At 35.2% G+C, this 18999-nt stretch overlaps 1 protein-coding gene across 2 annotated transcripts in view; it reads right to left on the bottom strand.

The window, feature by feature from the left end:
• The window catches only part of LOC145241274 (uncharacterized), a 102873-nt gene that overhangs the window by 8599 nt on the left and 75275 nt on the right, over positions 1–18999 (bottom strand). The window contains exon 1 of one of the 2 annotated variants that reach the window (XM_080104014.1): positions 14463–14840. The exons of the other annotated variant lie outside the window; for it this stretch is intronic. The gene's annotated coding sequence lies outside the window, so the exon portion shown is untranslated. Of the gene's footprint in view, positions 1–14462; positions 14841–18999 lie in introns of those variants that run through there. 2 annotated transcript variants of the gene reach the window in all.

Genomic DNA, 18999 nt, shown 5'->3' with positions numbered 1-18999 from the left:
GCTCTAGATATATCTAAGGCTTTTGACAGGGTATGGCATGAGGGCCTTCTCAAGAAAATCAGATCATATGGCATCACAGGAAGAATACTTAACATAATTAGATCCTTCTTAGATAAGAGAAAAATCCAGGTTGTCCTCGACGGTCGTGCATCTAAACAATATGATATAAATGCGGGAGTGCCTCAGGGGCCTTGGACCTGTTATTCCTAATATTCATAAATGACCTTGACAAAATTGTCTGTGAGATGGGTATGTATGCTGACAACACCATGCTCTAGAACAGACACAACAGGAAAACAAATGAACACATATCAAAAGAAATGGCAGAAACACTAGAGGAAGACTTCCGATCCATAGTGGAATGGGGACAAAAATGGATGGTCACCTTCAATGCTGCCAAGACTAAACTTGTTTCCTACGATAATTACAAGAAACTTTCCCTACCGCCAATAGCAATGGCCAAAGACTCTTTATCTGAAAGTACATCTTTTAAACTCCTCAGCCTAACGTTCACAGCAAACATGAGTTGGAACAATTACATTGAGAACATTGCCAGGACCGCTGCGAAGAAGATGAGTTATCTCTACCATGCTAGAAAGCTATTAATGCCTGAAAGTATCCTATACCTCTATAAGACCATCATTCGCCCATGTATGGAGTATTGTTGTCATATTTGGGCTGGTGCATCTGCCACTAATCTCTCGCTTGTAGACAAGGTTCAAAAGAGAGTCACCAACCTAATAGGTCCTGAACTGTCAGCTAAACTTCAGCCTCTGTCACATCGACAAAATGTTGCATCCCTTTGCCTGTTCTACAAGTACTTTAACGGCGAATGCTCTGACGAACTGCAAGCACTTGTGCCCCCATGACGTAAATACCCCCGACAAACCCGACAAGCAGCTAAGTCCCACCCCTTCACAGTAGAGATCCCTAGATACAAGAAAGCCTTCTATTCCAGTAGCTTCTTCCCCAGAACAGCTAGACTTTGGAATTCCCTTCCGGGTCTCTGCTTCCCCGACTGTACTGACATGCAGAAGTTCAAGTGCAATGTGAACCGACATCTTGCTGCCCAACTTCCTACACAGTACCCCTGATGCTTATGTCCCTGATAGTAGCCCCCTACAATAAAGTGGCAATGTGCTTTGTTTGGGGTGAAAATGTAATAAAAAAAAATAATAAATTTATTGAATAAAAAAATGTACCAAAATATAATTTTAATGTAGTAATATAATTTCTTTTCAATAAGTGATTTAATGTATCAAAATATAATTTTAGTTTATCAATGTAGCAAAATAGAATTTTAAAAACATAAAACGTTTATAGAGATTTAAGAATAATGTTTTTTACAGAAAGATTGTTTTTTTTTCTCACAGTAAGATTGTATAAACATATATCAAAATATCATTTTTGTTTGTCAATGTAGCAAAATAGAATTTTAATATAGAAGTTTTTATTTATAAAAATTTAAAGAGGTTTTTTTAATATTTTTTTTCAATGAATGATTTTCCTTGGAATCTTTTTAGAATAGTGTTTTTTCACAGTTACAAGGGATAGAGTTCCCTTATTTGCTAAAAAAACCTTCCAAAGGATTGTCTTTGCACAAACTTATAGAAAGGTATTGATCCCTGCTCAGCTGACACACGTTCTCTATTCGCCATTCTTGAAACGAAAATACACACATTCGCCTCATGTCACTGTCATGCAGAAGTGCCCAAACTGATTTTTAATTTCACAAAATATTTTATATTTTAATATTGCTGTATTGTTATTGGTAAAATAAAGATTAGTAATTTATAGCATGAAAACACTTATGATTTTAATTGGATATTATGCGATTTGATAACTCAAAACAAAAGAAATTATAACTGATTAATTTAATTTTCCAAATGTATCATAATAACATTAAATGAAATTAAGTAAAAATATGAAAAGATTAATTTGTTTAAAAAAAAATTATTAAAGTTTAGAGATGGATTTTGAAGATAGTTATAACATTATATTACTGTAATCATTCAAGGAAATTTGAAACCCACTTCTTGTGAGGCTTTTGTGATACCCATGTGATACCAAGTTATTCAAAATCTGATAATTTATTAAAATTCTACATCCATAACTATCAGAAAGATAACTTTTTGTTAGAAATCTATCAGTTCAAGTTTATTCAACATTTTTCTATTGAGATTTGCCATTTTGCTACCAAAATCGCAATGCAACTCTTGATGCACATACAGATACACATCAACTATTTTCAACCATTGATAGAACCCCAGAGGTCAGCTAATCTTGACTCATACCAACAAAGACAAGGAAATGGTTATTTCCTGATCACAAAAGAACTGATGGAATGTAGAGTTTGCAGTCTTAGACATCAGCCTTCAAATCAGTGTTGTACCCTTGAAAATTAGAAAACAATTAAAAATGGTCAACTATTTTCTATCTTGTCTCACTGTCCTATTTCTAACTATCCCATCTCCCTGCCTCTTTTCTATCCCGTTTCTCTGTTTACTTCTTAACACCATATTCCAATTCATAACTACACTTTCTGCTGTAATTATTTGGTAGCAATGAGTTCACAAGTGACATAATATTATTCATTTAATCTCCAAATAATATATTATATTTGCTGCAAAGTTTCAACAAATTAATAAATGAATTTTTGCTCAACCACAATACAGAAATCAAATTCAAGGTACAGAATTATGAAAAAATTGTAAAAGAAACACATATTAACATTGACCATCTCTAAAAAAATTAATTCATTTAATTTTTTAATTAGTCATTATTTGAACTTTCATATATGATATTTATATAACAAAGAAATGTCTGCTTTTTTTGTTATTGCAAATTTGTGGATGAGAATAAATTTAAATGGCTTTAAACTTTTGTGAAATTAGCATGAAACTTCTTTTTATTTTGTTATTTAATATCTCTTTATAATAGAGATTATGCATTTGTCAGCATGAAGCTGAGACTATTTGATTTAAGACTACTATTGTATTAAATGAGTTGTCTTTAAAAATTTTTGTGAAACAATTGAAATTGAAAGTCAACATTTGCAGAATGTCTCTCAAATGTGTGGGGAGGTAGACAACTGAATTCTTATTTTTCAAGTTTAGATGAATGAATAAATAAAAATTAAAGGACAGATTTCAAAGTCACAAGTAAACAAAATTCTACTCCCGAACACAGGAGGAAAAAAATTGGATAGAAATTTTGTTTGATATTAATAAATATTGTGGAGTGAAAGAAAAGGGTTCTTGTACTTCTCCTAAAATGCTTTAAACAAAATACTGATAAAAACTAAGTTTTCACTTTCTGAATTTCTTACTAAACAATGTAAAATAATTTGCTTTTTTGTATTACTCAGCCTGGCTTTGCTCGAGCCTTATGTACTGTTCATAACTTTATGTGCATGAGTATGCATATATTAAAAAGTTTAACACATTCCCAGGTAACCTACATCTAAAATTTCAATTGGTTAAACCCAAAATTGGCGGAGGAGTTTGGTAGAGTCTGCAAACGTCAACTCTTTCAACTTTGACCTCTTGGCAGCCAAATTTCACCCAAAAACTGATTAAAAAGCTTGCTACATATCTGAATACCCTTTATGTAAAATTTCCAATATTTAGACCCAAAATTGGTTGAATAGTTTGCTAGGAACTCCAAAGGTAAAATCTTTTGAACTTTCACCCCTTGGCAGCCAAATTTTCAGCCAAAAACCGATTAAAAAGCTTGCCCTATGTCTGAATACACTTTAGGTAAAATTTCAAATGTTTAGACCAATAATTGTCTGAGTAATTCGGTAGCGACTGTAGAGGTCAATTTTTTTTTACTTTGATCCCAATTTTGACCCTAATCCTAATAATCTCTTTTTATATTAATATATATTAATTGTTGAAATATTTTTATATAATTAACAGGATATGATTAAAAAATTGAAAGGTTCTGTTTATAGACAAGGATGATAACTAACCAATCAAATGGAAAGATGCTTTGCTATCAACCAATCAGAAACCAGAATCATTTCATAAAGCATACAATATATTTTAGAATTCTACACATATTTTTCGTTTTTCACACTAAAAAGAAAACTATATTCTTTGTCTCTGAATTTCTACAGATTGGCTACCCACTAGAAACTCTTCTCAAAAATAGCTTACAACTCAAAAGTTATGGCTCCAGGCTGACTTTACTTTGATGAATTGGAATCGAAATTTGAATTTTAACAGGTGAAATATTGGGGTTATTTACAAATTCAAAAACTCTACAAGGTCAGGTAGACACAACTTGAAAACCGAAATGACTCAGAATTTATTGAAATGAATACAACCGTTTTTGTGGAATTGATAGTGTGTAGATGACAGAAGTTTATCTTTAATAATGTGAGAAGTCTTGGATGATGGCTGCAAAACATTGAACAAGTTAAGGGAGCATTACTTATCGCAAGGAACAAGTTAAGGGAGCATTACTTATCGCAAGGAAAACCCAAAATTATTTCTTCATATACAGAACTGATGTTTTTAAAAATTAATTATGGATTGGCTACCCACCGAAACTCTATTTTTTGTCTCTGAACTTCTACAGATTGGCTATCCATTGGAAACTCTTCTCAAACTAAAAACGGCTTGCAACTAAAAATTAATACTGTATTTTTATCCATAGCTCAAATCATTTCTTCTAATTTAAATTAAAAATAAATTATTTTGCTTTCCATGTTGTATATTAACATAACCATTCTGATTAAAAGATAGAGACTTATCGTCTAATATTAATTAATTTCTTTAGAAGTCAAAAGAAGTTTATTCAATTCTATATTGAGTAGATACTTATTATTTAAATTTCCCCAGGCGGGGGCTTAGAAATTACCTACCTTAGAACCCAGGTGTCGGATAATCCCTCTCAGTATGATGAACTCATAAATCTTGTCAGGTCATCCATCTAGAAGGAAAATTCTGATATAAAACCTGTGCTACTGAACTCACAAGTTATCGCATCAAACTATTTAGGGTGGGAGACCTTAGTCCTTGACGACAACCTTCTTAGAGCTTGTTACTCAAACAAATTATCTGGTTTTCACACTCCTTCTTTATCTAGACACCTAGTGCTTGGTTTTGTTTCCTGACTAGGACAATGAAGGCTGTCTCCAACCTTTTTTCCTTTGATTTCTTTCCTTTCTTATCTCCTTAAGCTGAGCAACTTTGTAATGCTTGCTTGCCACTTATGTCTGTGCGACTAGTTTGGATTGCTCCTGTCTGAGAAGTAGAGGGTACAAGTTTGACAGTTTGTCTGGATATTAATTCTGATTTATGGTACAGGAACCCAACTCTTTGGTAGTGCTTAGAGCTGCTGCTCGATCATTAGTTGTATAATATCAGGATGGTTGTACTGCCATGTAGCACATGGAAAAAGACCCTGCCGTTATATCTGTTGGGCTTTCTCGATGCCACAATCTATTTAGATAAGACTTAACTAATGGTCTATTTGTGTGTACATACTTAGCTTCAAGCTGACCCACTTTGTTCTACCCTCTCTAACCCAGATTAAAAATTTTTAATGAAATAATATCCAAAGCAAAAACACATTTAAACCAGACATCAATCAAAACAAAACCAATTTGCCTCCTTCGTTGAGGCTTACATTTATAAATATCCATGGGCTTAGAAGAAACAGATGATGTAGAATCTTTTCTCCTAGTAAACTCCCCAGATATCCTAGCATTAAGTAAAACCAATCTACACTCCTTTATCCTCTCTACTTGAACATGACAGGTTATTTCCTTCTCTGTTGGAAGAATTCAGATATATGCATAGTCTACATTCATAACACCCTTACCATGACTATAGAGCACAGCCTAGAATCAGATGATCAGGCCTTCACATGCTTTAGACTTACAACATTAGTTACTTATATTTTCTCTATCGTTCTTCCTTGAATGAGGACTGTACTCTAATCAATGATGTCTCTGACAATATAGATGTAGTACTCTCTTTAGATATTAATGTACAGGTACCTGTATTTGGGGATTTTAATGTCCACTACAGTAGTTGTCTTGGTTTCTCAAGTTATACAGCTGCAGCTAGTAACAGTACAATAGCTTCTCTATATCTCATTCCCTATCACAAACAGTTATGTTTCTTACCCAAATCCTAGACTATAATGACCAACAAACATCGATTCTAGTCCTATTCCTAACCACAATACCTGAGGATTGTGTGACATAACTATAGTTCACTCAGGAATGCCAATGACGTTGCATTGATTGACATCAACCTAAGTTCTTGATCCCAAATTGAGGAGCCATTACTCAAAATGATAAAATGCTTCAAAAAGATTGATTGGGTAACCATCAGAGAACACATCAAAGATACTCCATGAACCAATACTTTTAAGCCAAAAAGACAACTGAATGGTGTAAAGTAGGCAATGAAGCTCATGTTCCCACAAAGAAGTACTATAGCAAGCTCTACTCTCCTCAAAGGTTCACTTCAAATTGGGCAGCTGTCATTGAATAAAGGCAGCATGCTTTCTGCCGATTTGCCTGTCACAAATCAAATACAAATAGACAAAAGTTTATAGAAGCTAGAAATAATTGTATAATGTGAAATAGCCATAGCCAAGAGAAGTGAGCAAGAAACATATTCAGAGCAGAAAATAGGAACTCGTGGTTTCTGGAAAATTTATAAATGTGAAATGAATAATGGACAATCAACAATTCCCCCACTATATAATAACCATGTTATTTACACAGCAACCGAGAAAGCACACATGCTTGCTTGTTGGTTTGCTTCTAACTCCCCCTTAGATCTATTAAATTATTATCTACCAAATTTCCCTTTGCAGATAGAAGCCACATTCATAGATCTAAAAATCACCCCTTCTCATGTCCGTGATATTATAAGACACCTGGACACCTCTAAAGTATGTGGGCCTGATATCATCCCTGCCATACTAATTAAGAAATGCTTCACTGAGCTAGCTACTGTCATCTCCAAACTTTTCAACAAATGCTTATCTGAGCCTTGCTTCCTTGATAACTGGAAAATTGCATATGTTGTAAAAGTATTCAAGAATTCTGGTAAAAAACCTGACCGGCTTAATTATTGCTCAATCAGTCTTGTGGCCCTCTTCGCTGAAATCTTTGAATCTTTAATTAATCAAGCACTAGTCCACCATTTTGTAAATGCTAAGCTTCATTCTGACCAACAGTATGAATTTAGGCAAGCCCATTCTACTGCAGATATTTTAATCATCATCTTTGAATGCATATACCATGCACAAGATAAGGCAGAGGAAGCTTAAACTGTAGTTGTAAAATGTTTGGCAAGACCTAGTATAAAGGACTTCTCAGGAAAATCAAATCCTATGGTATTTCTGGATGAATACTCAACATAATTATATTCTTTCCTAGACAAGAGAACTGTGGTCAGAAATAGGTCCCGAAGTAAGGCTTGCTGGTCCTGACAATCTGGGAGACAGATTGGGAACGTTACTGTCTGTGTCAGGGAATGGGATATAAAAAAGTTATGCGACCAGTTGTGTCTGTGTAATTAGAGAAACCAAGCCAATAACTGTGGTGGACATAAAAGTCACCAAATATAAGTACTTGGGCGCTAGTGTCTTGAGAGAGTGCTACATCTATGCTGTCAGAGACATGATTGATTAGAGTACAGTCCTGGGTTGAGGGAAAGTGGGAGAGAAAATATAAGTAGTTAGCACTATGCTGTAAAGTTAGTCTAAAACAAATTAAGGCCTGATCGTCTGATTCTAGTTTAGATTCTCTAGTCATGGGGAGGGTGTTTTGAATATAAACTCCAAGTCCATGCATGTATCTGTCAGAGTTCTTACGACAAAATGCTAATAACCATGCTAATATTATACAACTGATGATAGAACAGTCGCTCTAAGTACTACCAAAGAGTTAGGGCTTCTGTACTGTCTGTCCTAATACAGCAGCCAGAAAACTTTCAAACCTGTCAGACAAGAGTGGCCCAGTCTAACCATGTAAGCATACATGTAAACAATCACCTCCAAGATACCCAGTTTTATGGGAAGAGAATGGAGTGGAAGAGGGGGGCAGTATTCAATGCCCTAATCAGGAAACAAGGCTAAGCATTGGGCATCTCTAATGAGTTCCTGTGACCGCACTTCTGCTCCTTGCTAATAGGTATAGAAAAAGTATGGAAACCGGGCAATAAGAACATATCTACTCCTTAGGCAGTTAAGATTTGTAAATCAGTGACTTGATCAAGTTACAAGCTCTAGGGAGGTTGTCAATCAGGATTGAGGAGTCCTCCCTCTCCACATCTGGTTCCAAGATGTATGAGATCAGTGGTACAGGTTTAACATCAGAGTTTTCTTTCTACTAGATGGATGACTTGATGAGATCTATGGGCTCATCAGCACAAAGAGTGTTAGCCACCCACCTGGTTTCAAAGCCAGGTATTTCTACACCCCTGTATGGGTAGTTAGGATTTATTTTTACATAAAGGGCACGACTTATTAAGGCCTGGAGGCCACTCGAGGATAAGGGTTATTTAGTGTACAGTAGTCAATGGGATAATTTCTTAATAAACCTTAGTAGTAGAAATTTGGTAAATTGGATTATTTAATGGGATGGTTCATCAAGAATTTGTTTATGTTGGACTTGAAGACAACCAAATTGTAGTCAGCTGGGAAAAAGACTAACAGAAGAGAGTTCCACAGAGGTACAGTTCTGAGAAATAAGCTTTGTTCATGGAATCTATGTTTCAGCTTAGGCACAGATAAAGAGTGGGGAAAATCATTGACAGTGGTTTCAGCTAGACGGGTATTTTTTGTGAAAGATTGGTGAGGGGGGATCATAGATTGGAGCTCAGATGAACACTTGCCAGGGAAATAATGATAAAGCAGGCTTGCAACATCTCTTCTGTGGGAAAGAGATTGCAGGGAAGAGAAGAGGGTATCTTCCACTAAACTACAAAGTCTATTTTGAATTCTGTCAAGGCAGGATAAGCTGCTTCTAACGGCTTCTGCCCAGATATGGCAACAGTATTCCATCCTTGGACGTACTTGGCTCTTATATAGATAGAGTTGCATCAGGAGTGAGATATCTACTGGAGTGGTAGAAGGATCCCACCATTTTTCCAGTGACCTTGGCAACAGATTTGATGCATGTTTCATTTCAGATCAGGAGTAAAGGTCAAGCCCAGAGGATTAATCGAGTTAGTATCTGCTGTGAAGTTACACTGCTCAAAATAGAATTAAGATAAGATTGGATGATGTTGTTATTCACACATTATAAGTGGAAAGGCAGAGGGTATGTATGAGTATGGGGTATAGATTTAAGGTTTATATCTATTAGAGTTTAAAGGAGGATTAAATATGATTTGTGAATTAATAAATACATTGGAAAAAGTATGGTATAAAGAGTTAGGGTACAATTCAAAATGAGCTTTGAACTTTAAATTTTGGTTTTCCTGTAAAGACAATCACTAGTACTTTCGCCTATATAGAGAAAAGAAAAGTATAGAGTTTCTATTTAATATATATAACTTTAGGAACAAACTATGGCTAATAAATACCTATCTTATAGAAAGATATAGAGTATAGGTATAAATTATAGCTAATGCATGCCTACTCAATATAGATAATTGTAAATGTTTAGTATCAATTTTTAAAGTTATGCCTTCTAAGCTTAAGAACTAAAAGATAAACCTCATCTCACATGGCACGTGCAAAGTACGATGTATGTGATTTTATAGCAGCTTGGGGAGAAGAGCAATTGGCTTCTGTATAGTTGTAACAGAAGAGATGATCTAACCTACAAGAATAAAGTAATCCTTTTAACTTGACATTTAGAAAAGAATTGTTCCAGCTATTTTAGTATCAGACCTAAGAAATAATATACATATGACCAGTATAGGCCTAATATTTAAGCATACACTTAGTCAAGCCATGATGATTTAAGAGCTTAAAAAAAAAAAATGAAGAACTATCAAAATTAAGAGCAGGAAAACAAAGTTTAGGTGAATAAGCAATAAACTTACAATATTTAAAAAGCAAGTAAGGAATAAAAAGTAAGAAAGGCTTGCCGTTCACAAATGTTTTGATTACATGTGTTCAGCATTATGGGCAGCTAGGTTTCTACTTATTTTCAACCTGTGGTCTACTTATTTTCAACCTGTGGTCTACTTATTTCCAACCTGTGTGTCAAATGCATCTCAGCAGGGAGTCTTTATGTGGATTGAAATTGCATATAACATTATTTATTTTACACTCCATAAAACCGGCGAAATTTGATTTGAGCATCACAAAATAACAAAACCTTAAAATCGACAGTGGTGGCAAATTCTTCATAAATACAAGAAAAAAAGACCAAATTAAACATTAAAAATATAGGGAAAAACTTAGTACAAATGAACTTTTAATTTTGTTCATAGAAAAATATTTTTCATTTGATGAAATAGAAAATAAATTAACAAAAGAAAAATATTTTTCAATATCATAATTTGTAGCCCTCAAAAAGTAATATTTAAATTATTTTTATTAAATTCCTCTTTATTCTAGGAAATATCATTTATTAATTCCTATAAGTAAGCATTATTCAAATTTGAACTAAAACCTTGAATTAAAACACCATGCTAAAATAATCTTATTGTTTAGAAAATTTGGAGAGAATTAAAAAAAAAAAATTGCGTTGTTTTCATTGTTTCCGTCAAAATACGTAGAAATGACATTAGGTTCCATTTTTCTATTTTTAGCTTTTTGGGGGATTTAAAAAAAATTCACCGGTTTTATAGAGTAAGATTTCCAGCTACAGTATAACTGGAAGTGTTTTCCCTATCACTAAATCAGTTCTCTCTGATAGGCTCATAAGAGTAGTGGTAGATGGACAAAAATCAGAAGCCTGCAGTATTAATGCTGGAGTCCCTCAGGGGTAAATCCTGGGCACAATTCTCTTCCTGATCTACATCAATGACCTCCTTAAACACATACTTAAATCATTTGTTGACATCTATGCTGATGACACGACCATCTACGGCAACACATCAAAGGCTGTAAATGACAAAGTTCTCTCTGATTCTCTCTCCTCTGATCTCGAGCGCGTGGTTCAGTGGGGGAAGATGTGGCTGGTTACCTTTAATGCATACAAAACCAAACTCCTATCCTTACATCATCAACGCTCTGATCCCCATCTGGCATCAATTGTGATGGATGGCTCTCGTCTGGGTGAGGCCCCGTGTTTTGACAAGCTTTTGGGTTTGACCTTTACTCCTGATCTGAAATGGAACACATACATCAAGTTTGTTGCCAAGGTCGCTGGAAAGATGGTGGGATCCTTCTACCGCTCCAGGAGATATCTCACTACTGATGCAATTCTCTATCTATATAAAAGCCAAGTACGTCCAAGGATGGAATACTGCTGCCATATCTGGGCAGGAGCTGCTAAAAACAGCCTATCCTGCCTTGACAGAGTACAAAATAGACTTTGTCACTTAGTGGAGGATGCCCTTTTCTCTTCCCTGCAACCTCTCTCCCACAGAAAAGACATTGCGAGCCTATCCTTGTTTTATCGTTATTTCCATGGCAGGTGTTCGTCTGGACTCCAATCTCTGGTCCCCCCTCGCAAATCTTTTATGAAAAACACCCGTCTAGCTGAATCCACTGAAAAATTTCCCCCACTCTATATCTGTGCCTAAATCAAAACGCGGATTCCATGAACAAAGCTTCTTTCTTAGAACTGCACGCCTGTGGAACTCTGTTCCGTCTGCCTGCTTCCCACCGGACTACAACTTGGATGTCTTCAAGTCCAATGGTTACAAATTCCTAATGAACCGCCCCCTTAAGTAACCACTTCATCAAATCTCCACACTAACATAATGTACTTGCAATAACCCTTATCCCTGAGTGGCTTCCGGGCCTTGATAAGTGGTGATCACTGTGTAAAAAAAACAAACAAAAAAAACATGAAATTTATATAGGAAAATTCTTCCCCTACAATACTAAAATATTAGTTAAAAAGATAAATAAAACGGAGTTCTTCAGCAGGTAAATGTACAGACAAATATTAGTGATGGTCAAAAAGTAAGTGATCATTTTATGTAGAATTTTTATAGGAGAGTGATCCACACTCTACAATGTAGAATATTTTATAAAATAATTTAAAAAATATGGTCATTCTGAAAGCCATTCTTAGCATGGGGAGGTTGAAAATAAGAAAATGCCTTTCGGAATAAACACCCCTAATCTCCCCATGTTAGGAACAGCTTTTGGTATAAACAGGTTGAACAACCAGTGCACATTGACCAAAAATATAATGGAATCATCTTGAGACATGATCGATAAAGATAATAGTGAAACGGCAAAAAAAAAAAAAAAAAAACAAGTTATGACTGCGTACCGCAAATAAAAAAAAAAGATATTAAAAATAATAGCGATTTTGCATCCAATAATACTTTGACATAATCAACCGTTTAATCAGTACTTATGCACTTATGTTACCGTGCTGAAATAATAACGTTATTATTTAGAAAGCTATTCTTAACATGGGGAGGGTGTTTTGAGACTATACTGTCCTGTCACCCTTAAAACTGGATAAAAAAAGATATCGTAAAACTTGATTTTAACTTTAAAATACTATTTTTTTTTAAAATAGTAACGGTAACATAAGTGCATCAGCACCGTTTAATTGACTCTTATACTTGAACCATGTTGTCAAATGAATATATATCTATATATCTATAAAAGTGAAAGTGTCTGCCTGTCTGTCTGTGTACATTTCCCTACACAATAACTCTGTCAATTTTCAGTCTACAGACTCGAAATTTGATATACAGGGTACTGAGATTTAGGAAAATCTTTGTAATCAGTTTTTTACCAGAAATTTGGCTATTAAGGGGTCAAAGTTCAACGATTTGACCTTTGAGAACTCTACCAAACTCCTCCGACAATTTTGAGGCTAAACACTTGAAATTTTAGATATAGGTTCCTTGGACATGGATCTAACTTAATAACTTGATTTTGAGCCCAAAACAATAAATGTTAAGAGAAGAGGTCATAATAGGGGGCAAATTTTAAAAAATTGACCTCTGCGGTCTCTACCAAATTACTCAGACAATTTCTGGTCTAAACATTTGAAATTTTATATAAAGGGTATTCAGAGATAGGGCAAGCTTTTTAATCGGTTTGGGTCGAAAATTTGAGCTACAAATATATAAATCTATGTATGTATGTTTGCATGTCTGCCTAAAACTTTGGACAGAGGCGACGGATTTTCACAAGATCAGTATCGTTTTGAAGCTCGACCTTCAGACGAAAAATACCGTAAAATTGGCTAAAAATATTAATTTCTTCACCCTCAACTGGGCATTTTTCTACAGGGAGGGGTCGCTTTTTTCGCCGATATTTTGGAAACTCATCATCACCTCTTTTCGGTTGTCTAGCTTTAATTTAAACTTGCATCACTTCCGGTTTGGCAGTGGTCGTAACAGCAAAGACGTCACGTTTTTTTCCATTCTTTTCCTCCTTCAGGGTACGGGTTCGAACCTGCTTTCCTACTAGCACTTTTTTTTTTTTTTTTTTGCTGAACACACACCTCCAAACACCTGGACAACGGACAACGCCGGCCACCCATATATATATATATATATATATATATATATATATATATATATATATATATATATATATATATATATATAAACAAACAAATAACATCTAAATAAATCGCAATATATCCTAACTATCGGCGAGATGGACCAGCGGGTAAAGAGGTCAGGCTTATTACCCTGGGGTCCCGATTTGAATCTCGCTAGATTCAGCCACTCGGATGAGTCGTAGACGACAAAATACGTGTCAGTAGATAATTATATTTTAAAAATATATATATATATATTATTTTTAAAATATAATTATCATGGGGAGCGGTATATATATATATATATACCGCTCCCCATGTGGGGGTACCAAATTGGTTAAAAGGGAAATTATTCCCAACTCGCATTTAGGTAAAAATGCACTTTCGTAAATTGAATTCATTCAAAACGTATCGCAAAAACAAATAACATATATATGTATATTATGCCTTTGAATGGACTCGGTTTTTAACCATTTTCTCAACCCAAACACTAAAAACATTGAGAAAAACACGAATCATAATATTCGAAGGAAAATGTAAACAATATTTCTTACTAACAATTCAATGACACACACAAAACATGAAGGTCATTTATTTTTATTTACAAAATGTTTGGGTCATTTCTTTACACTTAAAATTGAGAAAATGGGAAAACGAGAAAAAAATTTCAATTACCTCTTCTTGGAAAAAGTATAATTCGGAAATCAGAGAATTAAGAAATAATAAAAATAGAATTCCTTTTTTGTTTGCATCAAGTTTAAGCATTTCCAACATTTTATCTTCAAGCTTCAAACTCGATTATTAAAATGAAAGCAATGAAAAGAATTTCGGCCATGATTGGACTTACCTTCACATATTTCTTTTATTTTCTCTGTAAAACGGAAATCCTTCTTTTGACAGTGGAAGAGCCAATAAGGGAGATAATTCAGTATAAACTGAACAAGAAAGTTACTTTTTCTTTTTAAGATATGTGTAACTTTTTATTTTTATGTATTTCTATATGTAGGATTTATTCGTAAACTAATTAACTGATCATAATTAATTTTAGTACATAACCGCTAGACGTAATAAAGGGTACAAATGTGGGCTGCATTTAGTTTAATGCAAAATCAGATACCTCCGATTTGGACAGAATTACTGGCCAAATGAACGCCGATGCTGAAAATGTATAAACATTTTGACCCGCCCCTCCCCTTACTTAAAAATTCACCAAAAATCAGAAAATTAACCAATTTTAATGACATTTTCAGTATTTATCAAATAATGACCGCAGAATATAATAAACTAATTATTTTTATTTAAATCTGACTGGAAATCTAGTATTTTGTTTAAACAAAAAATACCGGTACTCATGCAGAGAGTGATAGGTTAGGTGTATCAGAATTTTTGTAGGAATTTTTGACACCCCTAACACGAAACTGCGAATAAAATATAAAAATCTCGTAATTTCTCTCTTAAAAGTGGGTTATTTATTTTCTTTATGGATTATACTTCCAAAATAAACTATTAAAGTTGTTTTAAAAGTAATAAAAATATTTTTTTTTAAACAGTGACGAATTTTCCAAACTCAATATTTTTCCATTTTTTAAATTTAAAAATCCATCAAACTTTTTTATTGATTCTATTTTTACGATATTTTCAGGGTCAATGTGAAATTTTATGTTCTTTAAACCGAATATAATATTTTAGACAAACGTTTTTCACCCCCCCCCCAATTTTCAAGTTTCTATTAAAAAGTAAATAATTAATTTACTCACTGAAAAGTAAATAATTAATTTACTCACAAATTGAAGAGAAAAGGTCAATAAATAATATATTCAAATTTAAAACAAACAAAAGAAACGGAGTGCTTTTTAGAATTTTACCTGTAAAGTTTGAAGTTTAAAACCTTTTGTTTTTAACCACGTTATTTGTTTTTTCTTTTTTTTTTTAATGGAATCTTGGCCCTTGCTCCTTTAATTGAAAAAAAAATTAGGGCTTGAATTACATTTTTCGAGAAGTTATAAGCTTAGAAAGACAGGGGGTCGAATAATTCACGCTTCCCATTTGGAAATGTCTATTAAAAACTAAATAATTAATTTATGTACCAAAGTCTTATATATCACAAATTGAAGAGAAAAGGTCAATAAATAATATATTCAAATTTAAACAAACAAAAAAAAAAAGAACTGGTTTTTAGAAATTTACCTGTAAAGTCAGAAGTTTAAAACCTTTTTTTTTTTTTTTTTTTAAAAAACACGTTGTTTTTGTTTTTTTTTTTTTTTGTTTTTTAATGAAACCTTGGTCCTTGCTCCTTTAATTGAAAAACAAAATTAGGGCTTGAATTACATTTTTCGAGGAGTTATAAGCTTGGAAAGATGGGGTGGAATTATTAATTTTTGACACCCCTAACACTGACTGCGAATAAAATATTTAAAAAAAAAACTTGTAATTTCTCTTTTTAAAGTGCGTTGTTTATTTTCTGTATGGAATATACTTCCAAAATAAACTATTAAAGTTGTTTAAAAAAATAATAGAAGTATTATTTTTATTTTTTAAAAAACAGTGTTTACTGTAATGACATCGCCTTTCGTTTCAGCTATTTTTATATGGACCCTTTCATCTCGGTTTCCTGGTCCAACTTTTGTATGCACTCACGCATGCGCATAGCAATCGATCAATAAAGCGAAAGCGGGCGCCATTATTCAGTTCCTTTCTTACAACCAAACACACGTGTTCCTGTCTTATTATTACACATACATGCTTACCACGGCATGACATGGTGGCAAGCGATATTATCGAACAACACACAATCTTATAACGTCACAGACAGTAGAAAAAAAAACAAAAAAAAAGAAAACGATTATTTTTAATTTCTCGCACGCTGAACAAATTTTTTTTTTCTAATTTCTAACCTCCCACGCTACAAAAATTGTCTGTACCTTTTTTTCATAACACTTTCTTATCATCATGGCCACAATTTCATTACAAGTCCCTAGTTTTGATTGGGGCTCGACATGTATCACCGAATCATTCAAACTATTCCGACAACGAATGGAACTTTACTTCACCGTCAAAGCGACAAAACACGAGGATAAAGTCCCTCTTAACTTCTCGCGACCGGCGAAGAAGGTTTACGCTGGTATAATAGTTGGTCGATGTAGGATGACGATCGCAAAGATCCACAAATAATATTTGCTGCATTTTTGGAGCAGCTAGAACGGGCAACAAATCACCGCGTTTGTAGACTGGAACTCGGAAAATACCAGCAGAGACCAAATGAAACAACAGACATCTTCATCAACAGATGTCGACTGTTGGCAAAGAAATGTGATTTCAGTACCGATGAATTAAAGGAACGCCTCGTCGAGTTACTAATTGCCAGCACACCTATACCCGAACTGCAAAAGGAACTGTTAAACAAACCGAAGTGTTACAGAATCGAGGAAGCCATTACATTAGCCCGTTCACACGAGGCTTCAGCAGTTTATGTCAACCAGCTCCACCAGTTACAGGAATCACCAGAGATAGCCGCAATAAGCCATAGTACACACCAGTGGCAAGGGATTGACTGAAAACGCGGCCAAACCTGCAAAAATTGTGGACTCAGCCACCGTTTTGGCAAAGAACACTGCCCTGCCAAAAATGATATATGCCACACATGTGGCAAAACAGGTCACTGGGCTACAGTTTGCATCTCAGGGAAGCACAAAACCAAGAGACAACAAGGAAGGCCCTGGCATAACAGTCATAACCAACAATGGGAGTTTGGCAAGAAAATAAACAGCGTTGCCAAACACGACGACCAAGCCATGACTGACACAGGCACGGCAATGGAGAACCTCACCTTTAGCTCCATCACAACCAACAGCGGAAAGCCAGCAAACATGGAAGATCTGCGAAATGAGGCATTTGTTGATCTAAGCATCAAGATAAAGGACCACCCAGGCACTCATACCTTCAAGCTGAAAGTAGGTACAGGGGTACAAGCAAATACATTGCCTATCCGCATATTCTGCAACATGTACCCTAGCAGTATAGACGAAGCTGGAAACCCAATGCCTGGATCACGCACCTCAACACAATGTATGTTAACAGCCTACAACAATACTAGGATAAACTGTTATGGCACAACAACTTTTAGGTGCAAGTATAAAAACTCCCCATGGCTGGATACCGAATTCTATGTGGTTGATGTACCAGGAGCAGCCATATTGGCCATGCCAACATCTGTGGCTCTTAGGGTAGTGACAATGAACTGTGCCATCTCAGCCCAACACCAACCCATCAATAGTGTAGCTGACCTAATGCACATATACCCTAAGAGATTGGACCGTATTGGTGAATTTCAGAACACCCACAAGCTTGTTGTCAACCCCAATGTACCATGCCACATAGACCCACCGAGAAGGACACCTATAGCCATGCGCGAAAAAATCAAATTGGAACTCGACAAGATGGAATCGCAAGGAGTCATTCGCCGCATCAACGAACCTACAAACTGGGTAAGCTCTCTCACTTATGTCACCAAACATGACAACACTATTAGGGTTTGCTTAGACCCACGAGCGCTAAACAAAGCTCTCATACGGCCATACCACCAATTTCCAACAGTCAAGGAGCTCAACCACCGATTTGCAGGAGCAAAATTCTTCTCAAAGTTGGATGCTAAGTTTGGGTACTGGTCTATAAAGCTCGACCCTGAAAGTCAGCCACTAACAACTTTCCAAACACCATTTGGAAGATATTGTTTTGAACGACTGCCATTCGGTTTGTGTGTCAGTCAGGACATCTACCAACTCGAGATGGACAGAATACTCGAGAAGTGGACTGGTGCTTGTGGTATAGCTGACGATATCACCATATATGGCTCGACAGAGCAGGAACATGACGAAAACCTAAGACGTTTCATGGAGGTCGCTACCGAAGAAGGCCTTATCTTGAACTCAGAGAAGTGCAAGATCAAATGCTGTGAAATATCTTTTTTTTGGAAACCTGTACACACACACCGGACTAAAACCAGACCCGGCAAAGGTACGTGACCTACAGAAAATACCTGAACCACACAAGACGGAACTACAACAATTCTTGGGTATGATGACATACCTGTCTCGTTTTGTCAAGGACTTCAGTTCCAAGACAGCAGTGTTGCGTGACCTATTACACAAGGACTCTGTTTTCCAGTGGGAACCACACCATCAGGAAGCTTTCAAAAAGATAAAAAGTGAAGTATCTGAAACGTCCCTGCTCCACTATTTTGACCCTAGAAAACTGATATACATGCACTGTGATGCGAGTTTACATGGAATTGGTGCAGCTCTGCTACAACCAGATGAGGATGGCAATATATCGCCAGTCACATATGCAAGCAAGAGCCTCACACAGACAGAACAGAGATACGCATG

This window comes from Euprymna scolopes, chromosome 20 (assembly GCF_053919585.1).
Source record: "Euprymna scolopes isolate OS-2025 chromosome 20, ASM5391958v1, whole genome shotgun sequence".
Classification (NCBI taxonomy): domain Eukaryota; kingdom Metazoa; phylum Mollusca; class Cephalopoda; order Sepiida; family Sepiolidae; genus Euprymna; species Euprymna scolopes.
This window is presented reverse-complemented; position numbering and strand designations above follow the sequence as displayed.